This window comes from Helianthus annuus, chromosome 17, assembly GCF_002127325.2.
Source record: "Helianthus annuus cultivar XRQ/B chromosome 17, HanXRQr2.0-SUNRISE, whole genome shotgun sequence".
NCBI classification, from domain to species: domain Eukaryota; kingdom Viridiplantae; phylum Streptophyta; class Magnoliopsida; order Asterales; family Asteraceae; genus Helianthus; species Helianthus annuus.
Genome location: NC_035449.2, coordinates 171,391,951 through 171,416,625, shown reverse-complemented (window position 1 = coordinate 171,416,625; position 24,675 = coordinate 171,391,951). Strand labels below are relative to the sequence as shown.

Here is a 24,675-nt window from a genome sequence, read left to right as displayed (position 1 = left end):
AGTACCAAATTAACGTTGAATTAGAAATTTTACGCCAATGATCTCTAGATCAAGTGGTGGAGGGCTTGCATTTCTCTTGAGAGATGCAGGTTCGACTCCCATTTGGTGCAGAGTGAGGCATTGGTGGGCGATGATAGGAGAGCCTGGGAAACCTGGGTTGGATCCTTGAGCCAAACGGGTTTTACCGGTAATTTCACTGTCGTGCCTACGGGCGGGTGGGTTACCGGATTTTCCCTGGAATTGGTGGTGGACTCGGGTTACTCTCGGAGTACTCCGTTTGTCCAGTGGGTGCCCCGAAAGTGCTTAGGATTGAGTTTGTTGGCGGTTCAAAAAAAAATTAGAAATTTTACACGTGTTCACATGTTGTCCCTTTTTTGTTCTATGAGAATGTCGATGTGGACCAAATAAAGATAATGGCCGCAAATGCCGTTGCGAAACCCCCTAAAATCCAATGCGATAAGACTGAACTTAACATTTAACAATCAAGTAACCATTGTACACTCCCGGCAACTTATCATCCTTATCTGCTAGTTTGCCCAAACAACCCAAAGAAAACACCCTTGAATCAGACCTGAAAAACAACCACAAACGGTAATTAATAACCTAATAATCTGCCTCATGTTGGGGATAGTTTTCCATGTTTAATCCTAAAAACCAAAAAAATAAAAAATAATATCAGTTATTTGCTAAAAACCCTAGTTGTTCAACCTTTAGGAAATGATCAACAACAGAACCTGATTGACAGTGGCGGACCCAGGAATTTTTCCACGGGGGTGCGAAACATTTTTAAAAATTTTAGGCCCCTATGTATATAAGTAAAAAAAATCGGTTCGTATCAGGTCGGGTCGGGTCATGTAAAATAAACGAACATCAAACTAAATTTATATAATCATCAAAAACATGTCAAACCTTGTTACAAACATAATTAAAACGTCGACGCCCTACGGGTTTTCATTTTTTGAAATCTATCCAAAATATCATCTAAAACTAATTTCTTAAGCAATTCTTTCTCTATATGACATAAGTTAATCGCTCCATAACATAATGTTTCAATTTTAATTTTCAACTATTCAAGCCCTAGAAATCATAACGTAAGTTGTAATCACCCTAAAAATATATAAACAACATAATCATCCTAAAAATATATAAACAACATAATCACCCTAAAAATCATCTAAACAACCATAAACAACGTCAAAACACATAAAATTTCAAACCTATTTAACAACTTTATTACCTTTTTTTCTCCTATAATATCAACCAAAATCATCAAAATAACAAAGAAACTTACCCGTGTTCGGATTCCGGTTAGATTTGGTGTCAAACGACGGTGGTATGGTGGCTGATTACGGTGGTCGCCGGCTGCTGGACTGTTGCCGCTGGGTGATGTTGTTCGTTGGCAGTGCAGGGACGCTAGAGAGAGAGATAGCGGGAGAGAATTTCTAAAGGTTTTGGGCTTTAATTATTTTATTATAGTTTGAAATATTGTTGAGTTTGGTTAATGGGCTAAGACTTAGTGGGCTATCTTGTTAGGAATTATAAGTGGGTAAAGGTATGGGTATTTGGGTTTAGTTAGTTAGGTATTAAAAGTTATATAATTTAGGTAGTATTTTTTTTAAATAAGAGTTTACTAAAAAAATTTAAAATATAAATTGATAACACTTTTTACCTAGGGGATGCGGACGAAAAATTTCAAGGGTGCGGTCGAAAAAATCCATGGGGTGCGGACGAAAAATTTCAAGGGGTGCGGACGGGATTTTCGACGGAATTAGCACTAATTTTTTTTCCCCGGGGGTGCGCCCGCCCACCTTGGGTTGGGCTTAGGTCCGCCCTTGCTGATTGAATGCAAAGACAATATATACGATATGCCATTCTAAGTCTGACCGTACTGGTTAGCAAAATGGTAACCCTAAAACGAATTATCTTACCATTGTTAAAGCTCCATTGAAATTTTTGAAGATTTTGGTGGTTGGTGGGTTTGAATAGTGCGGTGTGATAACTGATATGCAATCAGTATGACTTTTAGGATAACCACAGAAACCCTAGAAATTGGCCGGATGCACCACCGCCAACCTCGCCGGAACCTTAATTTGGCTGGAAATCGAGAATCAAAACCATCATCAGCATCTATGTTATCCTCGTTTGCTGACACTCCTCCAAACCCTAAAACCCTTTGTCATCGACCGGATCCCACCATTGTCGTCAATCTCACTCCAATCTCTCTCTCTCTCTTTCAATACAGAGAAGAAGAGGTTATGGATGTGTGTTTGGCGGTGTTGGGAACCATGATGATGCTAACACCGCCAAATAGGCCCAATCACGCAGCAACAACAACAGCACATTCACTTCTCATTTCCTTTGCCTATTATAAGAGATTAATTGTGCAAATAAATCGCCACATGCACCATAATCTGCATTACAATTGTTGTTTTAACATACATGATTTGTTGTACAAACAGGACAATATACATGCTCAGATACTGAGATCAATGTAAGCCAACATATTGAGTAAATAAAACAACATATGAGCATACAAATCTTAGTAGCCTATGCATACTACAAGCACATGTTTAATCTACAGTGAAGTAGAAACTCACAGAACCAAAGAAAATCATTCCACCATATACTACCGGTATGTATATAAAAAGAACATATCTAAAAGTAAAATTCAGACTGAAAAACAACCACAACATCAATTTGCGGTTAAACCCAAAAAAAGAAACTCAAGTCACCTGAAATCGCACCTCACAGTCTTAACTAGAGCTCCTGGTTCATCACCGGAACCCCATGTCGTCGCTGGTGACCCACACCCTAACGTCGCTTGATTGCTGAAATTCATAAACCCCGCCACCATGTGCGGTGGACCCTGATTCCGATGGTTTAACCACCCTCGCTGCCGCTGTAGGTGTGGCAGCAACCTACCTCGTGTCTCTCTCCCATCTCTTCTCTGATCTCCCCCCACCCTCTCTCTCCTCCGGTTTTCTCGGTATCTTTTGGAATCTGGAAAATGTGAGTGTCGGGTGAGGAATTTGGGGAAGAAGCCCCCTCAACACGTGTGTGTGAAAAAAACGTGTCATAAGCATTACATGCCACACATTTGTTTATCTGTGGCCTAATAAGTTTGTGCCAGCTTGTTTGACACTATTCATTTCATTTGCTTATTAATAATAGATTAAAATAGATTCATTAGCTAGGTTTGATTTAGTTTTAAAAAAATCTGTTATAATTTGACCATCTTTTATTATCATTGTGTAATTAATGCCCGACATAATCTATCTATACTTTCTATAAAAGGAGAAATCCCAATGACATAAGAAAAGCTTATGTGGCAGCCATAGAGGCTGTCCAACAATGCTTTTCTTATGTCATCAACGACGAGGTGGCAGCCATAGAGGAGCCATAGTGACATCATAAAGCTTAATATTAAAACACTTTAAAATTCAAAACTCTGGCCCACATTCTTCAAACATCTGCCTTCCATTCATGTTTCAAACCTCTGCCTTCCATTCATGCTTCAAACATCTGCCCAGATTCAAATTTCATAATTCTGGCTCCAGATTTAAAATTCAAACCATATAGGTATATAAAGCTCTTTTTAATCTCAAATTCTCATAAGAAACATAAACTCTAATTCTCTCTCTACGGTTTGAGTTTTCCCTCTCTCTCTGTTTCTCATCGGAGCTTGAGGTAATTTCACAGCCTACATTGCTAATCTCGACCCTCGGGTACTGTTTATTCATCATGTTTAACACCGATTTGAATATTATGCAGACCAACGATAGTTTAAAAATAGATATTTTTTTATTTTTTCTTTTTATCACAAACTAAAGGTTTGTATGCTAAATGTTCTTCTGGTAGATCTTGCTGGATTTGTTATATGGTGTGGAAGTCTTGAGTTCGTTGGCCGAACTTCGGAATGTAATCAAGGTTATAAAATGGATTTCAACTTTATTGATGAAGATGTAATGTCTGTTTGTGTTTAAAAATAGATGTATATGTGTGTATTCTTGATTCATCATGTTTTACCATCGATTTGAATATTATGCAGAGCTGAAGGTAGTTTAAAAATAGATATTTTTTTTATTTTTTCTTTTTATCACAAAGTGAAGGTTTGTATGCTAAATGTTCTTCAGGTAGATCTTGCTGGATTTGTTATATGGTGTGGAAGTCTTGAGTTCGTTGGCCGAACTTCGGAATGTAATCAAGGTTATAAAATGGATTTCAACTTGATTGATGAAGAGGTAATGTCTGTTTGTGTTTAAAAATAGATGTATATGTGTGTATTCTTGATTCATCATGTTTTACCATCGATTTGAATATTATGCAGAGCTGAAGGTAGTTTAAAAATAGATATTTTTTGATTTTTTCTTTTTATCACAAACTGAAGGTTTGTATGCTAAATGTTCTTCAGGTAGATCTTGTTGGATTTGTTATTTGGTGTGGAAGTCTTGAGTTCGTTGGCCGAACTTCGAAATTTAATCATAACATCAAATAGATCTCAACTTTATTGATGAAGAGGTAATGTCTGTTTGTGTTTACAAATAGATCTATATGTGTTTAAAATAAATCAGGTAATTGTTATTCTTTTGCTAATTGTTAGTATACTTTGTAATCAGTTCTTCTTCTTCTTCGTTATTTCTTGAGCTTTGTTACATCTTTTCCAGATTGAAGTTTCTTCAAATCGTCATCTTCTTCAATGCTTCCATCGATTCTTCTCTCGCTAAATCTGGTAACAATCCGTGACCTAATTTCTTTCATGATTCTATGAAATTTGTTTGATATGTTTGTAGCTTTTGATTTTGTCTTTAATTTGTTATTCTTTATTCAGATGCTTGCATTGGTGTACCATGTGATTACGAGTAGATTGATTTTGATATGTTTGTAGTTTTTGTTTTTCACAATCTGTTTTGTTGGTTTATTCACCCATGTTTCATTCATAGATCTCTATAATCCATATTTTTGGTTTCAAATATGTTTCCTGAGTTATTTATAGTTATAGCACACCAAATATTTGTTATTTGTATTGAGTTGGTATATTGGGATTAAATACTGAACTGGTGGAATGACAGCAAGTCCAGGTTATGCTTCAAGCTGTGTCGATCTCTTTGGAGGCGGATAGGTGGCTTTGGGAGTTCTGAAAAACAGAATTGATAAATTTAGGGAAAATGGGGTTGAAAGATGATAACCCAACAATTGAGGATCTCATTCTACAGCTTCGATAAATTCAAGGGTATTCTCAAATAATGCTTCCTAGATTTTTGAAGACCGACAAATGTCCAAAGAAGCAGCACTGTGGACATTTATCGGTCTTTGTCGGTCTTCAAACATCTAGGAACCATTATTTGAGAATACCATTGAATTTATCGGAGCTGTAGAATGAGATCCTCCACTGTTGGGTTATCGTCTTTTAAACCCATTTTCCCTAAATTTATTGATTCTGTTTTTCAACAGGGATGTAATGCAATGATTCCTCTCAATTGAATAGACGGACACTTGTTTCCTCTCAAAAGGGTTATAGAGTGGTTATAACAGCTGATCATGCTAAGGACTGTTATAACTAACCACTGCTCCTTATAAAGACTGATGGACTTAAAGACTGATGAGACCTATCAAATGTTGAAGACAAAGCCCTGTTAAAGACAAGCACTTATGTCACGGCCCCCGACCCGGTTTGACCCGTTTCAGGAGCCGCGGAACAGAAATCCCGCGGTATTTTAATTTAGGCGACAGCGGAAGTCTTTTTAAAACATGATCTTTAGTATTAAACTGCTCATTATATAATTTAGGGATAAAACCCAGTAATTTACAATACTGTGATTTCCATGGAAATCTTTATTTTTAAAACATGTTCCTTTATTTATTTACACTGAGCCACTTTTCTAAGCTGGTAGTGCTTCCTGGCACTTTTCTTTGTTCACAACAGATTACCTGAAACATGTTTGAAAAAGGTTTTGTCAGCGGGGAAATACTGAGTGAGTTCATTCAGTTTTTAGGAAATGACTCATAGTTATAATTTACAGCATAAGAGCGATTACAATGGTTCATATCTTATTTTTATCTGGCTTTCTGTCACAATGGTGACAAGTCACAATGGTGACGATGGTCATACCACTATTAGGTCAATGAACTCTAATAGTGACGTTTCTCCCTAGTAGGTCAATGAACCTAACTGGGAGAAATAGTAATGTGCACAATACCCCACTAACCAATAAATCAAGATATCCACGACTTAGTCCCTGTAATTATAACACTTTGAAAATAATTTGGAGTATTGTAAAACAGTTGATAAAAAGAGAATGACTCACATTGCAGATTTAACGAGCAGTGTATAAGCCTACTGATTAGCCTTGATTATTTCTAATTTAACAATAATGCACACAAAACAGGATTAGTGATCAATACAACAGTTACGATAATTCCCCGAGATCAATTTTGACAATGAATGTCCAAGTGCAATACTTCGGCTCATTTATCAAAATGACAAACGATAAAGTATAGTACTTCAACTCGTATATCGAATTATCGACAACGACAAAATACAATGCTTCGGCTCATTATCGAATTATCGACAACGATAAAGCATAGCCCAATGTGGGCGGCACTTAGACATTCTTTGAATGTATTGATTCCGGAAACTGAATCGTAATAGCGATCGAGTAATTACCCTGTTCTGCGGCAGCGATTCGATAATTGTGTGTGTGTGTTGGACTGTTTTGCTTATAACTCGACCTACGTAACTCCGCTTTTCGTCGTTCAAGTGCCAAATTTCAAGTCCCAACCCCTGCTATTTATACTGAAAATTTGTCACCGTAGCGTAGCGCGAGGGGTACCCCCTTAGCCGTCGCGCTACGCGAGTGACCACCCTATTTTCATAGGGTAGCCCTTCGTGCAGGTAGGCTTGCTGTGTTGTCAGTTTCTTAAAATTCGATTTTTATAATTAGTTATGAAGATAATCGTTGGCTAGGGTTTATCCCCCCCTGAGTTTTAGGGGCCCTGATCCTGATTCTGAAAATTCTGAAAATTTTAGGGTTTGTGTAGAATCACTTGGGTGTCTCAATTAGAGTTTCCTTAATAGCTAATTACTATCCTAATTAGGGATTTTAGTGACAGTTGTTACATCCTCCCCACCTTAAGAAAAATCTCGTCCTCGAGATTCACTGAAATAGATGAGGGTATTTTCACTTCATTTCTGACTCCAGTTCCCAAGTATACTCTTGTTCTCTTCTGGATTCCCATTGGACTTTCACTAACACTAGTCGTTTGTATTTGAGAAACTTAATTTTCCGATCTTCTATTTGTAAGGGTTTCTCTACGAATTTCAGTTTTTCATTTATCTCTATATCTTGAAGAGGTACTACTAGGGATTCGTCTGTGAGACATTTCTTGTGATTGGATATATGAAACACATCATGTACTCCTGCTAATTCTTCTGGTAGTTGTAATTGATAAGCTACTGGTTCTATGCGTTGGATTACTGGTAATGGTCCTACGTATAAGAGACTTAGCTTCTTCTCTTACCGAATTTATAAATTCCTTTCCAAGGAAATACTTTCAATAGCATTTTGTCTCCAACTCGAACTTCGACGACTTTTGTTTATTATTTGTATAATTCTTCTACCCGTCTTCAGCCTTTCCTTCGTGATACTAAATATCACAGTCGTAATCACCGATGATTTCCTTTTTCTCATGTTTAATTCTTGTTGCTCAAATATGTATCTTAAAATCTTATGACCCATATGGATAGTAAGCTTGCTTAGATAATGTTTCCTAATCTTAAGGATAACTTGTGGTTTCTAATTTTTAGGCTTACAAGTGGTAAGGCTTTCTTCGTGCTTTTGCGATTGCCTTGATGCATACACAATTACCTTTTTGTGTCGCATTACCATATATCCAAATTTTAACTTTGAAGCATTACCGTATACTTTAAAATCTTCTGTTCCTTCTGGTAAGGCTAGCTAGAGGCTTCTTTTTGTTTAGGTTCTTATTTAGAATTAACTGTGTTAACTTAGTTAAGGATGTATCTATCTAAAAGAATCCTTAATAAACTGCCTATAGTATCCGGCTAAATTTACAAAATACCTATTTTCCATTTAAAGATTGCGAACTCTTCCATTGCTATCTTAGCAGGATCTAAGTGAATATCTTCATGATTTATCATGTGACCTTACGTGGTTTATTTCCTATAATCATAAATACTTCTCCGGCGGTTACCTGGATTTTCTATAAAGTTCTTATCACAGAGAATTCGAGTAGGGTTGGCTACTAACCAATCTATTTCTAATACAACATCAAATTCGATTAATTTTATAGGAATTAGGTTAGCGAAGAATTATATGACCTGAGAGTTATATTTTCCTTTTTGCCTATTTTGATGGTAAAGATTTGTCTAAGTTAAGAGTTTGACAGAATGAAGTATTTATAAAACTTTGGTGTGCATCAGCGTCAGTTAATACTTTTTGTGTAAACGTTGTAACCTAGGACGTACCGGCTATTACATCTGGAATGAGCTCTGTTTCCTGAGCAGTCAATTGAAAGGCTCTTGCATTCCTTTTTGCTTCTTCTGCAGGTTTGGCTTTAGTGTCAGATGGTTTGTTCAGTTTTGGACAATTTGGCCTAAGATGTCCAGTTTCTCCACAGTTGTAACAAACTGAAAATTTCTTCCTCCTACAGTCTTCTTCCTGATGCCCCGGAATTTTGCAAAAATTGCAGTATCCTTTGCATCTTCCAAAATGCTTCCTTTTGCAAAAATTGCAAAATGAACTAGTAGAAGATTGCCCATTCCCTCCTTTCTTAAAATCGTTATGGTTATCCGAACGGATTACCTGGGTAATCTTTTGGGCTACTTCCTTCCTTCTATTTTCTTCTCTTGTCCATACTAGTTCGTCAGTCAGAGTATTGGCTAAATCTACCGCATCATCAATCGTGCGAGGTTTCGCAGCCTTGACGATGTTACGGATTTCAGAAATCAATCCCCAAATATATCGAGAAATAAGTACTGGCTCTGGCGAAGCTAGGGTTGGTACTACTCGAGCATATTCGAAGAATGTCGTAGTATACTTTCGACAATCTACATCAACCATTCGGTGGGTTAAAAACTTGTTTGTCATTTGTTCTTTTTCATATTCGGGACAGAATTTTCTTTCTACCAAGCTCTTAAATTCTTCCCAGTTCATAGCATACGCCATCCTTCTTCCTTTTGATTGTAACACCGTATTCCACCATTCTAACGCTCCTTCTTTGAAAAGGTTTGACGCGTACATGACCTGATCATCCTGAGCACATTTACTTATGGCAATTACTGCCTCAGTTTTCTCTAACCAACGTAGTGCCGCAGTCGCTCCTTCGTTGCCTGCAAACTCAGATGGTTTACAAGCAAGAAATTCCTTGTAAGTGCAACCAGGTGTTGCAGCTTTCATTTTCTTAGGGAGCGGCGCTGGTTGTGGTTCATTGTCATGATTAACATGATCATTGCCTCCGTTTACGCTATTACTGAAGTTATCTTCAGAAATACGTTTGCTAGGAACGGGTTGTTGTGGTTCTATTGGATTTTTAACAGCAGCAACGATGGCTGGAATAGCGTTGGCTATCCCTTGAGCTATCATTGTTGGAATAGTGTTGGCTATCCCTTGAGCAACGATATTTTCTATATCCTGCCTAGTCATATATTGATCCCCCGGTTGTTGCTCAGAATCATTAACCTCATTAACTGGTTCATTATTAGCGTTTTCCATTTGACAACTAAGTTATAGATAAATAATTAGTATACGAGAAATAATCCAATATCACACTTAATTGCACATAATCACGTATATGAACAAAATTTATAAATTCTCTTAAATTTCATGCTTCTATATACAACCGTTTTATTATTTATCTTTACACATACTGGTTTTACTATTATTATTACATAATAACAGTTTCATAAATCCTCTATTCTTTTTTTTTTTTTTTTGTCAACGACATTCTAGTAACTGTGTTCCCTCTTATCGTAGTTCCAGGAGATTTGTCCCCCAATCTCTTGGATCCTATTTCCAGTATCCATTAGTTCTTCCCCAAAGTGAAGTTCAGCCGTATTCTTGTTACTCATTGGTGGATTTGGTAAAGGTTCTAGATGGAACTTGAGGAAAAAGCTTATAGGGATAGTTTTGTAACTGTATTTCATTAATTAACCATTCGTCTATTTGCGAGTGGATTGAAGGGTTTGGAATAGATGGTTCTAAGTTCATTGGTAGTGGTGTTTCAAGAGAGCGATTAAAAATATTTTCATTAACAGGCTTAATAGTATTATGGCTTGCCATTATAGAATCTAACTCTTCCTGAGATGGTAACTTTTCAATTTGCCTAGAATTTTCCCCAATTTCTATTTCCTTGGGCTTGGGTTTCTCGAGAGGTAAAGCATCGAACTCTATAGGTTCTTCTATATCTGGTATATACCTATTGAAATCTCTGGAAACTTCTACTCTTACTGGATAGAGATTTAAATTCTGAAGGGCCTCAGACAAGTTACTCATGCTGTTTAGCAAAAATAGACATAGTCAGAATTCATAAAATTTATAGAAAACTTTTTAAATATTCGTTCCTACTGGGTACTATTGAAATTTACATCACACGAGGTTTTATTTAGAAATTTTATGATTTTCTTGATAAGACTTCTAGATTGTAGATAATAAAGGTACTAATACTTGAGTCAAATTATTTAAGAATTTGCATGACTTACTACATTGACTAGCATATAAAGATCTGCTCATACTGTACACAATTATTCAGATAAATAAACAAATAATCACAAAATAGCAATTAATGGAAATTAAGTATTTTCTAAATACTTAATTGGCTTAAATCAGTGGCTTGAGAAGTGGCTCTGATACCACCTTATTTCTGTCACGGCCCCCGACCCGGTTTGACCCGTTTCAGGAGCCGCGGAACAGAAATCCCGCGGTATTTTAATTTAGGCGACAGCGGAAGTCTTTTTAAAACATGATCTTTAGTATTAAACTGCTCATTATATAATTTAGGGATAAAACCCAGTAATTTACAATACTGTGATTTCCATGGAAATCTTTATTTTTAAAACATGTTCCTTTATTTATTTACACTGAGCCACTTTTCTAAGCTGGTAGTGCTTCCTGGCACTTTTCTTTGTTCACAACAGATTACCTGAAACATGTTTGAAAAAGGTTTTGTCAGCGGGGAAATACTGAGTGAGTTCATTCAGTTTTTAGGAAATGACTCATAGTTATAATTTACAGCATAAGAGCGATTACAATGGTTCATATCTTATTTTTATCTGGCTTTCTGTCACAATGGTGACAAGTCACAATGGTGACGATGGTCATACCACTATTAGGTCAATGAACTCTAATAGTGACGTTTCTCCCTAGTAGGTCAATGAACCTAACTGGGAGAAATAGTAATGTGCACAATACCCCACTAACCAATAAATCAAGATATCCACGACTTAGTCCCTGTAATTATAACACTTTGAAAATAATTTGGAGTATTGTAAAACAGTTGATAAAAAGAGAATGACTCACATTGCAGATTTAACGAGCAGTGTATAAGCCTACTGATTAGCCTTGATTATTTCTAATTTAACAATAATGCACACAAAACAGGATTAGTGATCAATACAACAGTTACGATAATTCCCCGAGATCAATTTTGACAATGAATGTCCAAGTGCAATACTTCGGCTCATTTATCAAAATGACAAACGATAAAGTATAGTACTTCAACTCGTATATCGAATTATCGACAACGACAAAATACAATGCTTCGGCTCATTATCGAATTATCGACAACGATAAAGCATAGCCCAATGTGGGCGGCACTTAGACATTCTTTGAATGTATTGATTCCGGAAACTGAATCGTAATAGCGATCGAGTAATTACCCTGTTCTGCGGCAGCGATTCGATAATTGTGTGTGTGTGTTGGACTGTTTTGCTTATAACTCGACCTACGTAACTCCGCTTTTCGTCGTTCAAGTGCCAAATTTCAAGTCCCAACCCCTGCTATTTATACTGAAAATTTGTCACCGTAGCGTAGCGCGAGGGGTACCCCCTTAGCCGTCGCGCTACGCGAGTGACCACCCTATTTTCATAGGGTAGCCCTTCGTGCAGGTAGGCTTGCTGTGTTGTCAGTTTCTTAAAATTCGATTTTTATAATTAGTTATGAAGATAATCGTTGGCTAGGGTTTATCCCCCCCTGAGTTTTAGGGGCCCTGATCCTGATTCTGAAAATTCTGAAAATTTTAGGGTTTGTGTAGAATCACTTGGGTGTCTCAATTAGAGTTTCCTTAATAGCTAATTACTATCCTAATTAGGGATTTTAGTGACAGTTGTTACATCTTATGTACCTAAGGCCTGATCAACCAAAGGAAAACCACTGGTCAGTAACAGCAGTGGTTCAGCATCTACAGCGGATTCAACATCAGTCTTTCTTATGTAACAGTGTTTGATTTTGTTACAGCTTCGATGATGGTTGTTAGATTTATGAAAATGGGTAACAATTTCGGATTGGGTATATTCATTCACAGTTTTATGATACTTCAGTGTCTATGATGAAAAGTATGTTGCTTCCATGATTGACTGCTCCCCATGTTGATTCGATTAATGATTTATGTTGATTCGATTAATGGTATGTTATGTAATTGCTACACTTTGAATATTATTTTTAGTGACTGAGTACTGCTTTAATGAATTGGTTAGTAGGAAAATTGTTAGAATCTGTTGAGCAGTGTTCGCTTCAACAGACCTTATCATCTATTGATCATGGTCTGCTAAAGCACTGTTGTTAAACATTCTCTGTTGAACTGCATCATCTGTTAGTCCATAGCAGAGGTTCTCTTTGACAGACCTTTGGTTGAACCGTCTCGGTGTTTATCAACAGATGTTCATCATGATGCGTGTGTAAACAGATGTTTGAAATCCTCTGTTGAACTGCATCATCTGTTAAGGCACAGCAGATGTTAGCAATCTATACTGTGGAATGATCAGCAGATGTTATGTTTGGCAGACCTTTGTTTCAACAGCAGATGTTTCAGATGTTTAAAGATTGTATCATCTGTTAAGTAACTGCAGATATTAGCTTTATGATGCTTTTGTATTCATATTCAGCAGCAGAGGTTATGTTTATCAGCAAAGGTTGTTTGGAACAACAGACTTTGCTTGAACAGATTTTCTGTTTCACAGAGCTTTTGGTTTGTCAGACGTTATCTAAATAGAGGTTGAGTGCATAAATTTGTTTGTAGTCAGAGGTTAATTCAAGTGAAGTTATGATAATGATCACCCATAAATTTGTTGAAGTCTTTTAAGTGTCAATGACTGCCCATAAATTTGTTGAGGCCTTTTAAGCATCGATGACTGCCCATAAATTTACAGAGTATAATTCAAGTTGTAATGTATCATGAAGAACTAATTAAAATATATGGAGAATGTACAACAAAGGTTTAAGTTTGATAAGCATAGATGACTATAATTTAAATATTCGTAAGTCGTAAGTTTTCAAATATAGAAGTTTGATACATCACCATCCCATAATTTATCTCAAATGAGATAATACCAACAACCACAAGTATCTGTAGACTTTCTTTAAGATCAGCTTGGCTTTTTCTTCAGAGTAGACAAATTTGCAACTCATATTTCTGTAGATACCATTGGGCTTCGTGAACTTCTTGGTGAATTAACAAGCCGCGTATCTAAATCCCTTGCCATGCTTCTCCAGTCGAAAGTAAATTACAGTGTCAACTCCATTTAGATTTTCAACTGTCATCTTCAATGTTCTATGAATCCTTGATAAAGACGCTACTTTCACATTCAGACGCTTAAAAATAAATATAAAATACCAATAATTAATAAGAAATAAATAATGTATTTAAGGAAAGTAACAAAAAAACAACTTAATTGTAACAAATATTTAACATCCAAAGAATGAGGAATAATATATTAACAGAATAAACTTACAAAATGTTTGCTGCAGTACCATACGAATTGTAAGGGGTATACATCTGGATCAGCTTCATAATCTAAGACAGCGGCATCAAAATCTGCGTCGTCGATATCATCGGATGATTCATTCGATACAACATAATCACTATCAGAATCTGTGTCATTGGATTCTTCAACATCCGACTGGTGATCCAGATTCTCGGTAATTGGAGCAACTTCTAAATTGGGTGAGGAAGTATCGTCTATCGGACTGTCATTGGATTGGGTGCAACAATATCACATCCATTCAAATCAAAGGCAGAAAGCAGAAAGATGTAATCCGCTACGTATCTTAAAACAAGTACAATTCCTGTTTGCATACCCATGTAGTGTACAACCTTTTCCCATCCATCGGTTATAAAGTAACAATTCTGAAAAGGATCACGTTGAAGTACTACATCAAAAGAGTCCCACTGATTCACATAGATCTTAAATGTCTCTTTAAGTTTACCAACTCTAATACTGACGTTAACTAACTCCTTGGGTATTAGCTGAACAAAAAGATATAAAATTATGAAATCAACAAAGGTACAGTAAAATTAACAACTATATCACTAATTACTATAGTAACATTTAAGTATTGGATTAAAATACCAAAACTTACCAACACGTCCTTACAAACATCAGTAAAACTATGGGAGAATGAATCCATACATCCAAAGTTCCTCTCAAACGATATTGATGTGAACATAGAAATCATTGGGAGTTTTGTTGGATAATGATGAACTGTTTCAAAAGGTGTCAGCAGATATGTATATGGTGCAGTTTTTTTAAATACCAACAGACATCCTTCTTTCAATGAAAGGTCAGAGACATCTGAGGATCATCCTTCTTTTAGAGCAAAACTTCCATTGTGTTTTGAGAATCGGTAATCCCATCACATACCGTTTACACACTCTATAACGCCAAGGTTACCAACTTCTTTGAGTAAATGATTGTTTGCAAAGTTTTGTGGTATTATCTGTTGAGTTCAAGTATTTAAGTATTGGCAAGTGTTATATGTGAATTAATTGTTAACAATAAAACTGTAGAAAATGGTTTTAATGTAATAATCTTACCAAGATTGTGGAATTAAGAGAGTCCAAATATTTATAAAAAGATATCTTCCAAGATATGATGTTTCTGGTTAAAAATCAAAGAAAAATTAGACAATGTATTTTATCAGATACTTCATTATTTATAAAGATTGTGATAACAAATATGAACCAACAATGTTTAACATATCTATGTCATTCAAATAACGCATTTAATATTTATCAATTTATCTAGAGTATATCAATAAATAAAGATTCCTCTAAAAACTGTAGAATCGAGTACCACTGTCAATAACTTTTTTTTCTGCAAGTCCATAAATAAAATATTTGTCATTTAATCATATTCTTTAATATCAAGTAAGATAAACAACAAAATATACCATATCGATTGCTTTCAAGAATCCAAATGTAACATCATATCAAAGAAAACTTCAAATCGGAAACATTATAAAAAAAAAGCTTGTAAAATTAAATTGATATATCATCTAAAACATGCAATACATTAAGAACGGTCTTCATAACAGTTGTTAATCATGTGCATATGAAACTAATGTATATACAAATTTTAATAAATATTATTATACTTTGATCGAAGTTGTTGATGATGTCAAAAGTAAGAAGTATTCAAGTGGAGTGATTCAATATTGAAACGGACATCGGTGATTAAAACTTGAAGCACTTTTTATGAGATCAGACAAACAATTTTGTAAAGGGGATTTGGAGAGTCGTTAAAAAGGTAAAGTATGTTTCTATCTGCCTTTATGTAAAAAAGGGAAACCGCCATTGAGATAAGGAAGTTACATTTTACCCCCTAATAATACAGTTGTCATTTTCAAATAATTCAAATCATTTTCAAATAATTCAAATCATTTTCAAAATACTTTGAAAGTCTTTTTCTTGAGTGCTCAACACTCTTCTTCATTCAGATATTTGAAATTATGGATACAGGTAATAGAATTTCAAGTAAGTATGAACTGTTCTTTCAACCAAGTCAAAGTCAAGTCTGTGCTGAAGTAAGGAAAAAAAGGAAGCGTGTTCTGCAACAAAAGCGAAACAACAGTGGTTCTCATCGTACATCAACATCCAATTCTTTTAAAAGGATTCCATTATTAAACACTCCAAGTAGTATGTCTTATAGGTTTGCAAACAAAAATTTACAAGAAATACATATTTATATGTTATGTTTTGGGAATCCTTACACATGTTTCGTATTTTACAAGTTTTAACAACCAATGTTAAAAGAAGGAATGTGTATCATTTTCCTGCTTATACTACTCCAAATATTAGTAGTAATTTGTTTCACCCATCTACAGAAGTAAAAGGTATACTTATTGCAGATATTTTTTGGTAATTTCAAAAAATTTTCACAATACGTTCAAAGTTCTTTTCTTGTGTGGTCAACAATCTTCTTCATTCAAGTATTTTAAATTATGGATACAGATAACACAATTTCAAGTAAATATGAAGTACTCCTTCAAGCAAGTCAACGTCAAAGCTGTGCTGAAGAAACAGAAAAAAGGAAGTATGTTCTTCAACAAAAGAGAAACAACACAGGTTGTCATCCTACATCAACATCTGATTTTATTGAAAGGATTCCATTTTTAAATACTTCAAGTGGTATGTATTATAGTTTTGCAAACAAAATTTAAAAGAAATATGTATGTATATTTTATGTTTTTGGGATCTTTACATATGTTCTATTTTACAAGTTTCAACCACCAATGTTGAAAGAAGGAATGTGTATCATCTTCCTGGTTATGCCACTCTAAATATTAGTAGTAATTTGTTTCATTCATCTACAGAAGTAAAAGGTATACTTACTGCAGGTATTTTTTGGTAATTTCAAATAATTTTCACAATACTTTCAAAGTTCTTTTCTCGAGTGGTCAACAATCTTCTTCATTCAAGTATTTTAAATTATGGATACAGATAACACAATTTCAAGTAAGTATGAAGTTGACCTTCAAGCAAGTGAACATCAAAGGTGTGCTGAAGAAAGAGAAAAAAGGAAGTATGTTCTTCAACAAAAGAGAAACAACAGAGGTTGTCATCCTACATCAACATCTGATTCTGTTGAAAGGATTCCATTTTCAAATACTTCAAATGGTATGTGTTATAGTTTTGCAAACAAAATTTAAAAGAAATATGTATTTATATGTTATGTTTTTGGAATCCTTACATATGTTCTATTTTACAAGCTTCAACCACCAATGTCAAAAGAAGGAATGCGTATCACCTTCCTACTTATGCTACCCCAGATATTAGTAGTAATGTGTGTCACTCATCTACAAAAGAAAAAGATAAACTTACTGCAGATATTTTTTCTAATTTAATTATGAATTGTAGTTTTGTTCATTTATTTTATATACTTTTGACTTATAAGATTCTTCAAGAAAAATCTCATCAAGGAATGTACATCACACTCCTCTTGGAAGTACTAAGAAAACATCCTATTTTGTTGAGAGGACTCCATTATCAGATATTACAAATTGTATGTTTTAAATTTTTGGAAACAAAATATTTGTTTAATCTTAGTTTTTATGAATTGTTATATATGTCTTATTTTACAAGCTTCAATATAGGTGGAATATCTAAAATTGAATTACCAATGAGTGAAGAGATGTTAGCAGATTCTGTGGTTAAGAAGATTCATGGAATTTCTAAAGGTATAAGATATGAATGTAAATTCCTGTTAAGTTTTCAATATTTAGATAACTTATGTTGACTTATAAATTTGCTAAGTCTGTAGATTATATTGATCATGGAGATGCCATCTTTGTGTGTTCTAAATGTGATGCAATGTTATGGGAAGATGAAATGCTTAGGGGAAATAAAAAACGTAAGAAAACATCCTATTCTCTTTGTTGTTCAAATGGAGATGTTGAGCTACCATCACCGCTTACACCTCCTCCATTACTACGTCATTTATATAAAAGTCATACCTCACAGTCTCGCAATTTCATGGATAATATTCAAGCATATAACATGATGTTTTCCTTCACATCTCTTGGTGGGAAGGTTGACAAAAGTTATCAGAGAGGTAAAGGTCCTTATGTATTTAGACTACAAGGTCAGAATTATCATCGAATGGGTAGTCTACTTCCGGACGATGGGGAAGAACCCAAAATCTCACAGCTTTACATATATGATTCACAAAACGAATCGGTAAATCGTCAAAAAGCAGTAAGGTAATTTCTTTATGATAACTGTGACATTTATGAATATATATTTTGCTTCTCAGTATATTTACATTCATTATCATTTGAAATGAATGTAAATTTTAACATTTTATATTTCTGGCAGTTCTCAGATAGAATTCAAAACTACAAGAAATAATCAGCTTGATAGTACAACCATCAAGGGTCTTAAAGATATGTTGGATTCTTGCAATCCTCTTGTCCAGTCCTTCAGAATGGTAAGAGATTGTTTTCAAGAAAATGAGTTTCAAGATGTAAGTTTGAAGCTTATTGGAACAAGAGATAAGGATGGAAGAGTTCACAATTTGCCAACAACATCAGAAATTGTTGTGTTAATAACTGGTGATTTTGATGGAGCATTTGATAAACGGGACATTGTTATTAGAAAGAAGTCTGGTGGTCTTCAAAGAATTAGTGAGCTTCATCCCTCTTACCTTGCTTTGCAATATCCACTTATTTTCCCATATGCAGAAGATGGTTATAGAGTTGGTATTAAACATAGAGGGATTGCGATTGATAATGAAGTACTTAGAACCAATCTTAAAATTAGAAAATTCTTTTGTTACAAAATTTAAGATAGACAGAATCGGTTTTCATTGTTACTTAATGCGAAAAAACTATTTCAGCAGTTTTTGGTTGATGCATACACGATGATAGAATCTGCCAGGTTGAATTATATAAGGACACAACAACCTAAACTTAGAACACAAAGTCTTAAGAACTTGAATGCTACTATTGAAAGTGGAGAGAATAATGCCTCAAGTTGTGGTAAACTGATGTGCACAAAATGCAACATATAAATTATATCAATTGTGGCATAAAACTAACCCTTTTTAGTACTAATGTTGGAAAAAGTGTGCTTTTGTTTTCCTTTTGTATTTTCAGGATTAAATGAGCTCAAATAGACAAAAGAAGCAAAAAAGACAGCTAAATCTAACATAAATACAAGAAAAGGAACAAACGTGGCATGCCCGACCTCCCGACAGCATCTTCCCAAGCAAAACAAGAAGACAGAAGCCTGAACACGCCTCGTGCTCAGTGAGCACGGGGGCGTGCCCAAGTGTCAGCAGAAAAGACAAAGTGGTAGAAGCTTCCATCGCCCACCACGGGGCCGTGCTCAGCGGGCACGGGGCCGTGGTCAACTATAAGATTCGCAGAATCCAGGCAAATCTTAATAGTACAGATATGCTTCTGCACACGGGGTCGTGCTCAGCGGACACGGGGGCGTGGTCAACTAATGCAGACAAACTGCATTTAATGAAGAAAGAGAGGAGGATGGACACGGGGCCGTGTCCAGCGGACATGGGGCCGTGCCCGAGCTTCTGTTCAGCCTATAAATAGGAGTGCTTGGAGCTCTTACAACTCATCCCTTGGCACACCACCTCTCTCACACTTCACCCACCACCCACCACCCACCACCATCATAACACCATCATCCACCACCATCATCCATTGTCCATCATAGAGTGTGTGAGTCGTCTCGGGATCCAAGATTGATCGTAAGAGTTCTTGACAATCAAAGGCCATGTTTGCCTAAGTCTCTTACATCACTTGGTGAAGACAAGTGTTTAGTGTAATACTTTTTATTTTTAATCTTTTGCACTTTTTAATTGGTTTTGTATTAATGACTTTAATTACTAGTTTCTTATGTTGAAGGTGATTCTTCCTTATCGTTTGTCCGTGGTGTCTTGGTATTATTTTACTGTCTATATAAAATAAAAGATTTTCACCATTCATATCTCCACGGTCTATATGGAGGTATGTTAGCTACCTGGTCGGGGGTTAAGGGAACGGTTTGGTAAGAGTCTTGCCATTGTTCAGTGTATAGATCCTGCAAAGGACCTAGGTCAAATTTAGTAGGACCTCCTTCAATACCCAACGGTATTGGATGGCGGGGGTCCAAACTCTTTGACCCCCTCATAAGTTAAACTACTATTAAAACTTTAACCCGGCTACTTAGGACTGTATCCCTGCTGACTCATACTACTTAGCCGAGGGTAACGTCGCCTTCAAAAGAGGGGCCTACCACATTATGCATTAATAACTTAATTAATTATCTTTCAATAATCCGACCCTTTAGGATTGTATCCTTGCTGACTCAAACTACTGGGTTGAGGGTAACGTCGCCTTCAAAAGAGGGGCCTACTACAATAACTAAGATAATCTCTTAAACAAGTGCAAAAGTGCGAAAATAATCAAAGGTTACACTACACACGAATCGGATCCAAGTGATTCATCTTGTCTATCTGTTTTTATTTTTGTTTTACTTTTCAGCATTTTAGTTAGTTTTATTTTCCTAGTTTAAAAACCTTTTTCTAACATTTTGATTTGATTAGACGTTGAGGATAAACCGGTACTAAAAGCTCTTGTGTCCTTGGACGACCTCGGTATCTTACCAACACTATACTACGTCCACAATGGGTGCACTTGCCCATATGTGTGTTTAGTGTTAGTGAATATCGTGTTTATAAATTTAAAACTTGGCTAAAAAGTGTAAAAAGGGCTTAAAATATACACCTAATATATATAACACTTCACACGCATCAAGTTTTTGGCGTCGTTGCCGGGGACACAAGGGTTTTAAGAAAGCTTAAAATCGACGGCCTAATCAGTTTTTCAAAACCTTTTCAAAACGCGTGCACATTTTTCTGCATTTTAGTTTAGTTTTGCATTTACAGTAGCCTGAACATGGGGCCGTGTTCACTGAACACGGGGCCGTGCTGCATATTTTTCATAAAACACCCGGATACAGAGTCTGAACACGGGGTCATGCTCACTAAACACGCCCCTGTGCTCAACGAAACCAGTAACTTTAATTTAAACGCCCTGATACAGATCTTGTACACGGGTCGTGTCCACTGAACACGGGGCCGTGTCCAGCCTCTGTTTTCGTCTTTATTTTTGTTTTCTGGTCCCGAGACTCTGTTGTGGTATGTTGATTGATTCTTATGGATCGATACTCAGGAGACTACAACTACACCTATGAGGAGGATGATTATAGAAGGGACTATTGCACTAATTGTGGTAACCCGCACTCGGTTCAATATTACAACTCATCTCAACCGTCCACTTCATACAATTATTATGAGGAGCCCAGGTACGAGCCATCGACTTCATACACATCCCATGAAGACCAAAGATATGAACCTTCTCCCTCATACTCATATTTTGATGAACCAAGGTATGAACCTTCATACTCATACTTTGAGGAATCAAGATATGAGCCACCACCTTCATACTCTTATTATGAGGAACCATGGCGTGAACAACCCACCTCATATGAGTACTATGAAGAACAAAATTACGACCCTTATCCATCATATACTTACAATGAGGAACAATGGTGTGAACCATCTACTTCATATGAGTACTATGAGGAACCAAGGATCGAACAACCGGATTCAAGCTTTGAGGATCCCGATCCTTTTTCTATCACCGAAGTGACCGATAGGATATTAGAAAAACTTAAAACTATCGAGCGATACATAAAAGAATCTCGCGCAAGGGAAGAGGAATCCCGCACAAGAGAAGAATTAAATAAAGAGACGATAGTTGAAGAGTTAAAAATGGAAGAACAAATAAGTGAAAAACCGACGCATGAGTTAAACAACGAAAGGGGTGAGGACGATAGCGTTAAAATTCAAGAAGAGTCTAATTTAGAAGAAATTAATCTCTTGTCACCTTCTTTTGAAAATCATTGTTTAGTACCAACTCATGCTAAGTTTTTAAAAGAGTTAAACACTAACACTAAAATTGAGGAAATGGTAAGTGTTAAGTTAACTAATGATCAAACTTCGCTAATAAAAGAAGACCCTTTTGAAATTAACATTACACCGGTTCCATGTTTCTTTCAAAATTCATTTATTAGTAACGCCACCATTGATAAAGATCTTTGTGTTAACATAATGCCTAATTACATTTTCGAAAAATTAAGTATTAGTGATTTTTCTCCACTTCAAATTCCCATTTTTCTATCCAATCGAAAAATAATAAAATCAATCGGTGTAGTTGAGGATGTCTTGGTTCAAACAAATCAAATGGTAATCCCAACCGACTTTGTCATTCTCGATGACGCTCCTTTAGTGTTGGGACGACCTTTTGTAAAAACTCGCGAAGCTTTGAAAAACCGGAAATTCAACAATCTACCTCTTCAATTAGGGGCATTCAAAAGAAGCATAGATCTTGGGCGCTCAATGAAATATCCTTTTGGCAACAATGACCCCCTAATTGAAGATGAAGATGAGCCACCTGATACAAGAGAAAAGATTGACCACTTTGTTGAAGAAGAGGTCGCCATAGAACAAACTTTTAAAGTTCTTGATCAAAATGAGCAACCAAATAAGGAGTCTCCTAAAGACCCACCTCTTGAGCTCAAAGAACTTCCGAAAGGATTGGAATATGCTTTTCTAGACAAAGATGGTAAATTACCTATAATTATTTCGTCTAAATTAAGTAGTTTAGAAAAACAAAAATTAATTAAACTTTTGAAAAAACATAAAAATGCGATCGCTTGGAAGCTTGTAGATATTAAAGGAATAAGTTCTTCCATGTGCACGCACAAAATTTTAATGAATGATGACTACAAATCGGTAATACAACTACAACGTAGAGTAAATCCAAATGTGCAAGAAGTGGTTAAAAACGAAGTCATCAAATTACTTGACGCTGGACTTATCTACCCTATCTCAGATAGTCCCTGGGTAAGTCCCGTCCAAGTAGTTCCAAAGAAAGGAGGTATGACGGTAATAACTAATGAAAAGAATGAATTAATACCAACGAGAACCGTCACAGGATGGGGAGTAAGTATAGACTATAGACAATTAAATGAAGCAACAAGGAAAGATCACTTTCCTTTGCCCTTCATTGATCAAATGTTAGAAAGATTATTCGGTAATAAATTTTATTGTTTCTTGGATGGTTTTTCAGGTTACTTTCAAATCCCGATAGCGCCCGAAGACCAAGAAAAGACAACTTTCACATGTCCCTATGGAACTTTTGCTTATCCACGCATGCCATTTGGTCTATGTAATGCCCCCGCAACATTCCAACGTTGCATGGTGGCCATCTTCCATGACATTATAGAAAAGACAATGGAAGTCTTCATGGACGACTTTTCTATCTTTGGAGACTCATACGACCAATGCCTCGATAACCTTGAACGAATGCTATCCCGATGTGAGGAAACTAACCTCGCCCTTAACTGGGAAAAATGCCATTTCATGGTAACAGAGGGAATAGTGCTCGATCAAAGATCTCAAGCGAAGGAATGGAAGTTGATCGAGCAAAAATAGACACTATTTCTCGATTACCTCCACCATCCTCCGTTAGAGCAATCAGAAGTTTCTTAGGGCATGCCGGATTTTATAGGCGATTTATCAAAGACTGTTTTAAAATTTCAAGACCTCTAACAAAATTACTTGAAAAAGATGCGCCTTTCATCTTTGACAAGGATTGCAATCAAGCATTTCTAACCCTCAAGGAAATGCTAGTCAATGCACCTATCATGATAGCGCCTGATTGGAAATTTCCTCTCGAAATCATGTGTGATGCAAGTGACTTTGCAGTTGGAGCAGTCTTGGGACAAAGAAAAGAAAAGCATTTTCACCCAATTTATTGTGCCAGTAAAACACTTAACGATGCACAAGAGAATTACACAACAACCGAAAAAGAATTACTAGCTGTGGTATTTGCTTTTGATAAATTTCGTTCTTATCTTGTTCTTTCTAAAACAATAGTCTATACAGATCATGCAGCCATTCGATACCTTTTCAAGAAACAAGACGCAAAATCCCGTTTGATCAGGTGGATTTTACTCCTCCAAGAATTCGATATTGAAATCAAAGACAAAAGAGGAGCAGAAAACACCGCTGCAGATCATCTTTCACGCTTAGAAGACCCAGCTTTGGAGGAAACTAGGGACGAGCAAATCAACGAAAAATTTCCAACGGAGTCCCTAGAAATGGTGGAATACAAGGAAGAACCATGGTATGCCGACTATGCTAACTACTTAGCTAGCAGTATAGTCGCCAAAGGATGGCCACATCACCAAAGAAAAAAATTCTTTGCTAATGTGAAGAATTACTTTTGGGAAGATTGTAGGACCGGTTTTGACTCCGAAACGATTGAGAAACGAACGTATGACATGCGGAATCCGTACACGAACGCGACCTAACACACACGATGTAATATAAACGTGATTCTATTAGAAATCTAACAGGAACAAGCACCTTGAATCACTTTCTCTCTCTAGAATCTCTCTCTAGATCTAGAGCTTTCTAAATGTCAAATGAGCAAAAAGTTTTTAAACTAAACATAACCTCCCTATTTATAGGCCTTGCCTTTTAATGAGGTTTCTCATTATTACAATTATGCCACCTTGCCTTTTTGACTATCTATCTCTAATATTACAATATAAATCTCGTTTTCTTCTGTTTCTCGCTACGGCTCGGATTGACGA

General features: G+C 36.0%; 2 long non-coding RNA genes across 4 annotated transcripts in view; both read right to left on the bottom strand.

Moving 5' to 3' along the window:
* Window positions 1-24,675, bottom strand: part of LOC110920881 — a 67,565-nt gene that overhangs the window by 993 nt on the left and 41,897 nt on the right. The window lies entirely within an intron of this gene.
* On the bottom strand, window positions 223-3,064 carry LOC118489055. Its single transcript, XR_004886019.1, has 3 exons — window positions 2,745-3,064; window positions 1,929-2,411; window positions 223-571 (listed from the first exon to the last, which is right to left on the bottom strand). It is a non-coding gene; the product is annotated as an uncharacterized LOC118489055 (long non-coding RNA).